The sequence below is a fragment of the Alligator sinensis genome, unplaced genomic scaffold, assembly GCF_000455745.1.
Source record: "Alligator sinensis unplaced genomic scaffold, ASM45574v1 scaffold165_2, whole genome shotgun sequence".
Taxonomy (NCBI): domain Eukaryota; kingdom Metazoa; phylum Chordata; order Crocodylia; family Alligatoridae; genus Alligator; species Alligator sinensis.
In genome coordinates, this window is record NW_005841965.1 from 1,956,621 (window position 1) to 1,970,149 (window position 13,529).

Consider the following 13,529-nt stretch of genomic DNA (forward strand, 5'->3'; position numbering starts at 1 on the left):
CGGCTTCGAATTGCGGACGGATTAACTGGCTTGGGCCCCGCCAGCTGGAACAACTCGTGTGGTTGTTCCGACGACCGGACCACCTGCGTCGTGATTGCAAGCAGCGTGAGTAAAGTTTTTTACAACCAATAAGTTGTGTCTGCCTCTCCATTCACCAGCCCGCCCTGACGTACGAGCGTAACTCGAGTCAGCCCTGGCCGTCCGAGACACAGTTAAGATTAACTAATGCAAAGCTTGTAAGTTTGCAAACTGCAAGTGGAATTTGTCTGTCACTATTTAACCAAAGTGTTGAATCTACTGTGTGCACTGATCATGGGACCACTGAGCCCCCAAAATAAGCAGAGCTATAAGATTAGCTGATCTAACAGGTTTTTTAAAGGTCAAGCCATAACAAGATCTGACCACCTAATATAATTAGCACATTCCGAGGAATCCAGGAATAAGAAATCTAAGGGGTTGAGTTTGGGCGGGTAATGCTAATTTCAAAACTCAAAGTAATATTGGGTGAACCTGAGTTTGGGCAGTAACCTTTCATGATAATTTCTAACACCTTTTGATCCCATAGGGTAACAGCTATAGGGCAAGATTGTGAGTGACTGTAAAGCTAACAGATTAGCATAAGATAAGGTATAAAGAAACACGTATGTCAGGTGACCAGCGTGAAGGACCAGTGTGAAGGACCATCGCTGTACCAAGCCTGGACCGCGGACTCCCAGTGTGAGTGAGGACCGGATCCTGACCAAGGGATCTTCCCGGTGACCCCTCGGAAATCATGGATCAGGGACACCCGACTTCACTGGAACAACTTGGCATGCACCTGGCATAGAGGGACTGCCGATAAGTTGCCAGCCCCATGTGAGAACTCTGTCATTCTATCTGTTGTTATCATTCACTATTAGCTCTTTATTACTGTACTATCTGTTTGTCACGTTAACCTTTCTGTTAACTGTTGTATGCTAAGCTGTAAGTAAATTTGCCTTTACTTCACTCCTGACTTTCCTCCTCGATCCTGAACCCAGCAGCCTTATGGCTGATACACTCACAGCACCTAGCCAGCCTGTGACACATGTAGCAGGAAGGAGGGAAAAAATTCTTCCTGGCCCCATGTGGCAACAAGCAAAGCCCAGAAGCCTGGGAAACACCTATAGAAAAACATAGGAATAGCTATGCCTGGATCATCCCTGTTCAGCAGCTGTCCAACCTCGTAGATTATAGATTTATAGATTGTAAGGGGCTGGAAGGGACCTTGCAAAATCATCGGGGCCAGCCCCCTGCGCTAGGTAGGAAAGACAACTGGGGTCAGGTGACCCCAGCGAGGTGACCGTACAGTCTCCTCTTGAAGAGTAGGTGATTGCACCACCTCTGGAGGGATCTTATTCCACAGTCTGGACACCTTAACTGTGAAGAAGTTTTCCTTAGTGTTAAGCCTGAAACAGTCTTCCAGGAGTTTGCAGCCTTTACTTCTGGTTGTCCCCAAGGGCACCCTGGTAAACAGTTGTTCACCAAGCTTTTGATGAATTCCCCTGATGTAGCAGTAGGCTGCTACCAAGTCCCCACTCAGCCTTCTTTTTTTTAGGCTGAAGAGACCCAAGTCCCTCAGCCTTCCCTCATATCACTTGCCTTGCAAGTGTCTGATCTGTTCTTCTTGAACACCTCCAGAGATGGAGAGTGCACTACTTCCCTAGGCAGTCTATTCTACTGCCTCACAGTTTTAAGAGAGTATCCAATCTAAACTTACTTTGTTACAACTTTAAGACAGTGGTTCATGTCCTACTTTCTGCAGCAAGAGATCTGCACAGTTCTGACTTGCTGCTAGGTGGCTGGCAAGCAGAAGCATAGCTAGGAGCTGCCAAGTCTGCCTCATGGCTCTCCACTTTCTGCAGTAAGCCATAAGTGGACCTAGTGTTTTCCCTTTAATATCTGAGCAGATAAAAGGGGAAAAGAGCAAGGTGTATCAGGGTGCGGGGATTGACAGTGCTTAGAACTAATCTGTGCATCCAGTATGGCTTACTGTTTTATACAACTAATGAGAGACTGTACACAGTACCTATCAAGTCATAGGTCTTCTGGCTTTACTACTTTCCTCGTCAAGCAATTCAGGTACACCTTGAATCTGACCTGCAACAGCCTCTGCTATTTTAGTCCTGAGCCTAACGCTCTCCAACTTTCCATACATCCAGGACAGTACGACTTGCTAGGACACATCATCCACATCAGGGTAGGGAGGGGACAGCTCTGGGAGCTATGCATCTGGGGATGCTGGAGGTCCACAAATTGTTTCTATTGGCCCGATGGGGGTAGACTGATATTACTGTAACATCAGCAGAATAACATGAGGTGGAGATATTCCTTGCCTAAAGAGGCATAAGTCTGAGGGGCTCAGAGGGCTCTTGTCTTTTCATGCCTTAACACAGACACTCCTGTCTTAAGCTATTTAATATATGGGAAGGTTAATATCTCACACCCAAAGAGGACACAAGAGGAAATTTAAATTCTGTAGCCTAAGGGCCTTGTCACATGTCAATTGCAAATCACTGGATTTTTAAACCCAACACATGCTAAACTTCTGCAACATACATCTTCTTGTGTTTTAACTGTACTTTATTAACACAGTGTTAAGCTGAATCTGTGACACTCCTCTGAGTTACACATTCACTTGAGAGGGGAAGTCTAGGGTTCAGCTCACTGTTCCCAGGCCTGCTCTCTATTTTACTGAGTGACCATTTCATGCAAAATGAACGAATAGTCCCGGAAAACCAGGCAGAGAAGGGAACCAAACTGAGTTTCCCATTTAATGGGCAATTGCTCTAACCATTATACTATTATGTAAAATGTAGAGGCGCCAACAGTGCCACCCTTACCTTATTATTCTCTTCTTCCTCCTCAGAGTGCACTTGAAAATAAAGAGTAAGGTCTGATTAGTTTCTTGAAAATATATGTAGACCTACCTTCAAGAGCAGGTGTGAAATTCAAGATCCCAGGTGAATGGAGGAACCTCCTTATCACAGTGCCCAAGGGATAGGATTCAGTTATCACTGTTTGCTAACTCTCCTCATGTTCTGTATCATGACCTTAGGTGCCTAACATAATGGTCTGGATTCCACTTTGGAATCATGTGTCTAAAAAATGGATGTTGTAGGCAAAACTGACCAAGATTATCCTTCACTCTTTCTATTGAAGATGTTCTTACATGAAGAAAGGAATAAGATTCATTGGAACAAAAAGAGAAAAACTGCTAATTTTTTAGGTACTTAACTTTGGCAAGACCCATATTTAAGGTACCTAAGGTACCTTTCTGAGAACTAGCCCAGAGGGATTCTTGTGGCATAAAACCATTCATGAAAAAAATCAAATTTTTGCCCGATCATGCCATCTGTGCCAGTAGCTGATAAGTATAGGAGCTGCTCTATTCCACACACAGATTCCCTTAAACACGGACACTACTCGGTATGCTATCATACTTGCAAGCAACACAAACAGCTGCCACTTACCAGGGGATCTGGCCCATTATATTTAGGCTTTCTAGCTTTCTTATGACAAAATTGTCCCAATAGAAAATGTAATTGGTTATTATCACTGGAAGCAAATTACTCTTTCACTGAAAGCAAATAACCCTTTCCCCATCACTGGGCATACTTAGCAAAACAGAAGTGTCAGGATGTTCTGGACAACTGTGATATAATGGTTTCTGCAAAGTTCATTTCTGTGCTTCTTCAAAGCTATCTGCTCCCAACCTGTCAGGGAAATAATTAAGGCACACCACTGGTAAAGAAAAGAACTATCTATTAAGAGCATTGAAAAGTAATTGTTCATTAATCAAAGCCTGCTCCCCTTTAACAAAATCCAAAAGTTGATGCCATAATTGGAGAACCAAACCCATGTGTTACGCAGTGCTGCCTTACCAATCATTAATCAGTATCTCAGTTTTCTTGTTTGGCATGACTGAACAAGACAAACAGCAATCACCAGCATTGCAAACCTCTATCATTGGAGCATGATGGAGTTCTTCCCCCTTTTTCTAATATTAAATACCTCTCGCATCCCTGCCCTTCTGCCTTGCGTCATTAAAATGCAAATTTTGAGATAAATGGCTGCTCTAAAGCTATTTATTAGATAGGTAGAAAAAATGTTATTGCCAAGGAATTCAAATGTGGGATTAACTCATTTTTGTAAATATTGTGTTGCATTATTATGCAATGAAGTTTTTGCATTTCGGTAATACTTTATATTCACTGATCTCATTATTCTTTGCAAATATTCAGTGCCTGATCCACAGATATTCCAAGACCCTGCATCAACAAGTATTGTGGGTGCTTAGTATCTTGCATCAGACCCATAAATAATTAATGTTCATAAGATTATGCTGTGGATTAAAAATATATAGGAATAATTTTGCTTACCAATGACATTCAACCAATTCTCAAGTACAATGTTTATGTTTAACAGGACAGAACAACAGTATTCAACACAGAAGTCACAAAATAAAGGAAAATGTTCTTTCAAAATGAAAATATAGAGGGAATTTAAATAGGTCTTACCTTTCCTAGAAGTGAGAATAATGCATTTAGTCTTACAAAAACAGGTGGGATAGTCTTTACGGAATGTGGAAGTAGGTATCTATTTTAAAGAAGCAATGTTAATAGATTTTTTTTTTTTTTTGCTCTAAATTTTTTAATCCTTTTTAGGCATCAAGAATTCTATATACTAAGCATCATATGATAGTAAGGAGTTAATAAAACAGACTAAGTTGTTTTACTTGGAACCAATCTGTCGATATTATGTACATGAGACAAAATGAAAATATAATGTCTATATTAATTTGGTGTTTACAATTTGTCTCTGGTATAATTTATTCTTTTCCCTCATTAATTTTTATTTATAGAGAAACAATTTTTCCCTAGACAGATTTTACATACTTCAACCATTTAATACAGCTGAAATACAGCTAGGGTTAACAAAAAAGTGTAGAAAGCCAATTTGTTTCATTTTATTTTTCTTTTTGTTGCTCTAAAAGACATTGACATTATATCCTGCCAGCTTCTGGCAATTATTGATGCAAATTTGGGAGAACTGGGGATACTGATTCCATACCATAGACATAGCAATAATTAATTAATAACTGTAAGTGTGAATAAAGTAATGAAGTTGTTTAAGGAAGTGTTTCAAAAAATGATTTATTAGGAAAGGTATTTTGTTTAATTTAATTTGCAGATGTAAATGGCTAGTTAACACAACTTCCTCTAGGAATTGGTTATCACTACACAATACTAATGAACATCATGGTCATGCCTAGTTTAGGAGCATAACAACAAAATAACAACATAATCCCAAAATAGGCTGGCTGTAGAAAAATTAATTCAATGGCAATTGATTACTGATGATTAACACCATAATTTCATCCTGTAAATCATATGCAAGTAACATAGTTTCTGTGGAGAAAAAATAATCAAGGGAACCAGAAATCAGCATTTCATTCCATTACTTGAGTATATTTACTGTTCCCTTTCTGGAAAGTACTAAGCTTGTCCAAAGACTGAATCTACTTTGCCCCCGTGAAAGCCATGGCATTCTCTAGCTCACTACCCATAAGGACTCTAGCCCTGTGATGCCATAGGGTACAAGTTATACTCTTTGAATACTGCATTCCAAGTTTTAATACTTTTTTTTAAATTGTCAGTATTGATAGAATCAGCACAGTTGAACCCCTAGGTGGGCATGTAACATCCACTGATTTCAGTAGGAGTTACACCATAGACAGATATCTTAAAATCCCACTAAATACCCATCTGCATCTTTAGGTACCAAAATACCTTTAAAAATTCTTGCTTTTGATACCATGGTGCATTATTTACTCCATCTATAAAAAGCCATAATGTCGTTCCTTTAAAGGAGATTGTATCATTAATTTACTGACACAGCTATTATGTTCATTTTTATATTGTAACAAATACTATGAACCAGCTAAATGTCTCCAGTGCATTGTGCTTGCTTTGTCTTTAATCTATATTGTCCTTGCCATATTTTAATTTCTCTCTTACTTCTCTGGGAAGCACTCTAGCCATTGCTTGAATTAATTTATGTCCAATGTTTGAATTTTCTCTCATGTAGTAAGTCAAAAGTAATTTTAGTGAAGAAAGCAGTGTTACTAACAAATAAAAATGGACAAATCAGACCTTAGCCTTCTCCAAAAGTCTTTTTCCTCTATTTTTTAGTAGAAACATAATATGCTTGAATTCCTGGTTTATACTCTGAATTTTCAACCCTGAAGTCCTATCACAGACAAAATAAGTTTACCTTGATGGGAGTTTCCTTGTTTAGCAGTCCAAAATCAAGCTTCTAGTTTTATAATTTTAGCTCCTAAATGTTGACCCTTCCAATAAAAAAAAAAAATAGTAAAAATTTAGGACAAGATAATTGTAATAATCTCTTTCATATCTGATAGATTACTTTCAAATCTGCCATCTTTAAAAATGAAGGCAACTTCTCTAACTTTGCATCATAATAATAGTCTTGAGTTAGTATAGCATTTTTATGCGTTACCATCTCGAGATAATATCCTTCCTGTGGTGTCTTAAGTATTATTGCACATAACACTGCAGTATAACAATTATCTTCCCAGTCATGCACCAGGAAGCTCTTCTGTTTCAACAGACCTAAAAACCATACTTTTAACATTAGTGAAGAATAAAACAAATCCACTGAAGTTGCTTTGGGAACATAACTGCTAATCCATTGCCACAGCATGTTTCTGTTTTTCAAATTAACTGAATTCCCCCCCACATCCTCCAGCAACATCCCTAAAACTTTTAGTAAATATTTCCACCACCTAGTTTAACTCAAGGCCAGCTCTCAGCTGCTAGGAACAAGGTGTTGCCAACTGGAAGCACTCTTTTGAAAGAAAGAGTCACATGGGCAGAAATTGGCTGCCTGGCAATGTAAAGTTTTAAGTGACATACTGCATGACAGCTTCTTGGAACAAACAGAAGCTCTGACTGCTCCTGGTAACACTGGCAGACAGCAGAGCTCAGAAACACTTTCAGGCTGCAAAATGAATGAAGTGTTTGACTGACATTAGTATGTAGTAGGGGCATCAACTGCCCAATCAGTGTTGTAAAAAAGAAAGTTGAAGCCGTTGTTTTCTCAAACTCAATTGCTGGGAAATAAGAATAAAAAGCAAAAGCATGAGATCAATTCATGTGATTCTTCTTTTCCAGAGAGTTAGACTTACCATACAAAGGATAGAGAATGAAAATAAAAGTTGTATCCATCTGTGCTGAAAGAATTCAGACATCAGAATTGGCTGCTTTTCTGCTGCTGCTGTTTTTCTTTTTCTTTTTTTAATTGCCATTATAATGTAGAAGTTTCTTCCTACCACATTGCCACACAGAATGATCCAAAACATTTGTTTGTCTCACCCTCAGCAACCTTTGCTAAACAGGGAATATTATCAAAGCACTGAAGTCCAACACACAAACATTTTTCCTCAGGATATGACACATTAGATTGTGTGAATTCTGTAAGTTAATGTCTCCCCACAAACAAAATGCACCTACAAATGCATCTACCTTTTTAAGTCAATAAACCTCTTCTATTTCCATTCCTTCATTATTTAAAAAAGAAAAACTGTGTATGGTAAATACAAGTATATGGATATGGATATGTTTTGAATGAAAGGCAGAGAGAGGAAGGGGAACCACTAGTTTATATTTCATAGGATGAATAAAATTGAAGTTACCTTTTAAATATACATTGCATTACTATAATATCTACTAATGACAAACACCTGCTGGAATGTGGGTTGCCTTTAAGAATTTCATAGTGGTAGTGAACATATAATTCAGATCCTCTTGTTCCAAAGCACAGGCTCTTATGCTTTGAACAATGAGATTCACCATTATCTATGTGCATTGCAGAGCACGAGATACAATGAAAACACGTTCCAATTTCCTTCAGCAGAGGGCAGTATTGCAAATACACTCATCCATTCGTTAGGTTGTTTTACAAGAGTAAATAACTAAACATTGTCTGGGGTTTTCAGGCATGAGATTAATGCTATTAGTATCATTAGCAAATGAAATTGAAAATGGTCACGCTCCATAGTCTTATAATGGATACATATATTGGCATTTTCTTTTCTTTTTATATGTAAAAAAAAAATATATTTTTTTATAACACAGTAATAAAACTCACAGGAAAAACACGTTGGAAAGGGTGCCCAGACAAACAATTGATACAGGCATGCCAAGAATATAAGTATGATTATATAGTTGCTAACTGCTGCCCCCTGGAAAATGCATTTAAAACATATATATTTCTGAAGTAGATGTAGATATGTTGTAGTACCAAGCAGAAAGAGCAAAGAGCTCCTACTGTCTCTAAATTTGGAAGCATTCTGTATTTTGTAGCTCATGTTGGAGAAGTGTTAAGATTTTTATTTAGAATCTAGATGCACAATTATTTGAATTATCAACATTCATGAGAGTTTAAATTGATTTTTTTTTAGCCTACCTCCAGCTGCCATAATTAGAAACTAAATCTTTCTGGATAATGACATAATGTTTCCTTCACATTTTTACCAAACAAGTCTAGGTACATACAGCATCAGGAGCAACCAGCCTTTATTCTCCAGTGTTTTATAGCTATCACACGTCTACAAAGTCATACAGTAGCAAAGAAGATCAGACAAGATGGTAGCATTTTACACCCACCTTGCAGGGATGTAACTTCATGCAAAACATATTTGGCACTGTAGGAACAAACCTGCTTGCAAGACTTAGCTCCTGCAGTGGCAAAGGAGGGGATGTATCCCTTTGGTATATTCTTTTGGTGCAGAAGGGTGAATGCAAAGCATTTAAGTGTATGTTCCCAGACAAGTTTCAGAAGAGACAAGAACAGCAGGAAGGTTGCTGATGAGCTGCTCGAGCCTAGGGGCTGAGGAAACAACCTGGGCTGCGTCTCCAGAGGTAGGGCTACTTTAAGAAGGGTATCTTTTCTTATAGTCCTTTGGAACTAGATCCCTTAATGGTAGGAAGGAGCTCCATCCACCTCTCTAAATCCAGGGCAAGTGGTAGATAGGATTGTGTTCTTAAGGCACATGCCATACAGGCATGCAATCCTGTCATGCTTAATGCAATTATTTGGATGGAGTATGGAAAGCTGAAAATGTTGTGCAAATGTTGCAGTTTCCTACTTTGCACCTTATTCAAAGAAATCCATCTCCACAGTTAGCATCAGTTCCTTGCTTCTTACCCCTGTTAAGTCAATAAATTCATCTTGTCAAGTCCTAATTATTCAACTCCAGTTGTGCCAACTTGCCCCTTCTTTTCCCACAGCTGTTTCCAGTTCTACACTTCCTTTTTTCACTCTTCATTTTCACCCTATTGTGCCCTGATTCCAACCCCGCTGCCACCCTGCATTTTCAATTCCTTTTCAACATAGGTTCCCACCAGGAATTCACCCCGCTAGCTTTACTTCATCTCTCTTCTTTTCTTCTGACTCCTATCCTCCCTTAGAAACATAGCACCCAGCATACCCACAGCCCTAGGGGCTTTACTTTCTCTGCCCAGTGTGACTATGGAGTTGCATCTTTATGGCCATTGCAGGTGGAAGGTCATACTCTAATCCCTAAAATTAAAGCCCCCACTTCCAAGTACACAACCTTTGGGGTTAGCAACCACTAATCATAAACAAAACTTGTCTACCTCTCATCCTAATTGGATGAATGAAGCAGCTGTTCAACTTCAGAAAGGATCACATACCCATTCATCTGTCAAACCCACAACTCTCTTCATTAATGCCTTCATTCTCTGTACCTTTCATTGAAACCATGACATTTTCAATTCCTGGGGGCTATTAACTCCACAGCTTCCATAACCCTTCACTGCCAAGTTTTGTACATTTTACAATCACTGCAACTGGTGCTGAGGCAAGGAGACAGAAATCACCTGAAAACGTAAGAGCTTTCCCCCTCCTCATGATTTCCCATATCTTCCTCCACTAGCAATCACCTGCACATACTCCTGGAACAAACCTCCAGGGAAGGTTGAGGGGGAGGAGAGGGGAGGGGAGGAGGAGATGTCTACAGCCATGCTAATTTGAGTTCATGGGGAGCTGACACTCCAGCCCTAGCTTTGCTCCTGCCCAGAATCTAGTTAGTTTTCAGAGTTCAGGCACTCTAATTTGTACAGCACCCATTTTGGTCTGATCCTTATTTTATTCACTACTAGTCTTTGCTCTTGGGAAATTTATGACTGGTTCGGGCATCTCACCCCAGTCTTCCTTTGTGAACACTGAAATAGAACTCATTTAATTTCTTAGCACTTTCTACTTTCTTTTGTCAATAAATTACTGCTGCCATCACACAGATGTCTCCTTCACTGACCTTTTGTTGCTTATAAATTTCTTATTATTTACCATAACCTTTTCTGCAACCTTCCTTTCATCCTTCACCTTTGCTTTTTTGTATTTTTATCCTCTCTTTGAGTCTTTTGCTTTTGTAATTTTTCCAGTTCTCCTCTCTAGTTGCTGCTTCATACCATTTATATATATAAGGCATATATTTTATATATATATATGAAATATTATATATATGTATATATGTATATGTACACATATATGTGTGTATATATACACACACCCATATATGTATATATATTATAAATAAATAATATAAAAGGCATATTATATATATAAATAATATAAATAAATAATATACAAGTCATATATATATATATATTATTTGCTCAGCTCAACCATTTAACATTTCAGATCAGAGGAAGCAGTATGAAAATGAATAAAGGGAAAAATGTGTCTTAATTGTAACTTCAGTTACTGTAACTGTTTAGGAGCTCTTTTATATGTGATGCTACCAGTGTTGAATCCCAGTACAAGAGGCTTTAAACCAGTTTTCAACTATGATACAAGGGAAAATAGGATATGGTTTCCAATTGGGAGTGGAATGTAATGGATCTGATTCTGATCTCATTTACCCTGATATAAAGGTAAAGCTCTGCTTCTATCTGTACCTATAACACAAAGTAAGCAAGAGTTAAACTTTTATGAAAATCTTAGTTCCATCTGATATTGATTAAACCTAGACTACAGAAGAATCAGAATCAGTGTATTGCCCCACTTGGTCAATAACAAGTGTTAACCAGGGTGCCCTTGCGGACAACCGGGAGTAATGGCCACAAACTCCTGGAAGACCATTTCAGGCTAACTTTTTCACAGTTAGGGTGTTCAGACTGTGGAATAAGGTCCCTCCAGAGGTGGTGCAATCACCTACCCTGGAAATCTTCAAGAGGAGACTGGATAGTTGTCTTGCTGGGGTCACCTGCCTTGTTCAAGGGGCTGGACCCAATAATCTTCCGAGGTCCCTTCCAGCCCCTTACAATCTATGAATTAGTAAGCAAACTATTCAACTCTGGCAGAGAGCTCTGAAGTAAAGGCAAATATAAAATATTGTAAAAAAATTAGTAACAAATATTTCTGATCCTAGTGAAACTTCTGTTACTTTAGCACAGCAAAGCACTGATCTCTATATTTCAGAGATTCACAGTTATATCCTAATTCACTTATCATTTGTTATATAGTTGTCTTTCTTCATTTATAGACATGTAGATTCTGTGATGTACTGATGCAGGACTTCACACTTCTTTCACACAACTCTGACAGAACTGTCACCCTGCAAAATGATTTAATTCCTTAATTCTTCCCTCTTTATATGTCAACATATCCTTCATGTCCTGGTTAATCTTCTGCACAATGTGATTCAGAGATAAGAAATGTTACAGGAAGAGTGGGCATATTAGAGTTTTTCATTGGGACAGTCAACTTCTCTCTCAGGCTTGAAAAATGCATATGCACAATTCCTCTGTTTTTTATTTATATTCCAAACTTCTGCTCACAAATCACAGGTTTTGTTTCAGCCATATCATTTTTTCATTCTAGGTGCAAAACTGTCTTTGAAATCAATGTGACTGTGATAATCTCAATACAAACTGAAGTCTCAGGCAATTGAGAGGACCTGACATTTCCAGGATCGGGACTTTTACTTCAGATACATCATCTCTCACCAGCTGCCCACAAAATGCAATGGAAAAAAAAACCAAAAACATTGCTCACCATGCAATGCAATGGGAAAAAAAAAAAAAGCCAAAAGAAAATATAAAGGTAGCCAAGTCATCTAGCAAGCATTATACAGATTAGAAAAAAATGATGAAAAATGTAGGCAAAAAATATGTCTTCCATAGGATTCTTTAAATAATTTCTTTTTTTTACATAAGACTAAATGTTTGTTTAGAAGCCTTCCTGCTTTCTGTCTTGTTGCAAGAAAACATACAGTCAGAGCCAGTAGCAAATAAATTAAACTTCACAATTGATAGAAATATACTTTTTCCAATCCACCTGAATAAAGCCACCCACTGGGGAAAAAAAGCTTTTATATTGGATACAAAAGCTCTCCAGGCAACAACTGCACCTTTTGATCTGCTCCACATACTTTTTGCTATTTAGTGGTTTCAGCTTAGTGCTATACAGAAAGGGAACAATGAACCTGAATATGATCTTAGACACACTAGCTCAGGAAGGATTAACTCTATTTAGATGTATACACTAAGACTAGTATAAAACTAGTACTAAAGAGATAAGGATTAGAACCAGTATTTAAAATATGTATTCTTTAGGCCAGTATGTGTCTTTTTGCTATGATTTCATATTCAGCTGGAACATAATTTTGCTTGAGTAGGGGCCTCTATATTATTCCTGCCAATAACCATGCTAATTTAAAATGAAAATACAAAATGCAGTTTTCATTAATAAAACAGTAGGCTCTTTGTCCTTCGTCAGTTATATTGTTCTCCTTTGTCAGGGCTGACTGTTCAAGAATGCATATATTTAAAATGCTGGAGAAATGTTAATTGTTTAAACAACCACTGCAAGAAACAAGATACTAAATGGGATTTATGTGTTTTTTCCCTTTTGCTTTAGGATCATACACACAAAATGTATGCATAGTAAATGAATAGGGCAAATTCAATGATAATGTGGTATGCAGCTTTCAGTATTTATTGCATTTTCAGTAAACACTGTGAACCATCATTCTGATGCAAAATTGGAATCTATTATAGAGCAGAGTCAATAAAAGGGAAAGTATGCAGAGAAAAATGTGTTACTCTTCAATCACCACTTGCCCGGTTTACCTCATCACTTGCATGATCATGAGTGTACTGAACAACTGTTCAGGTAGAAAGCAAATTTGCTCAAATTGAATGCTAAAAATATATTTAACCCCTCCCCCCCCCCCCCGAAGCCTACAACAGAGGAAATGGAGAAAGATGATCCAGATTGCCAGAGAGCCTGAAGTCTGTGCCTAAATAAAATAAGTCAAAATAACAGATCAAGTAAAAATCAAAACAGGTGCCAGTCACTAAAGTTGAATGAGCTTCTACAAAAAAGGGATTGCTATGGTTCTAGCAGTCTCTTATACTCCACCAAACTCCCCCTTAATTACATTATAAGAAGGATGCCAC

The 13,529-nt window shown here is 38.1% G+C and overlaps 1 protein-coding gene across 1 annotated transcript in view; it reads right to left on the bottom strand.

Moving 5' to 3' along the window:
* Positions 1 to 4,601, bottom strand: part of LUZP2 (leucine zipper protein 2) — a 488,403-nt gene extending 483,802 nt beyond the window's left edge. Inside the window, exon 1 of the mRNA XM_025200387.1 lies at positions 4,539 to 4,601. The gene's annotated coding sequence lies outside the window, so the exon portion shown is untranslated. The remainder of the gene's footprint in view (positions 1 to 4,538) is intronic.
* Between the last annotated feature and the right edge of the window lie 8,928 nt (positions 4,602 to 13,529).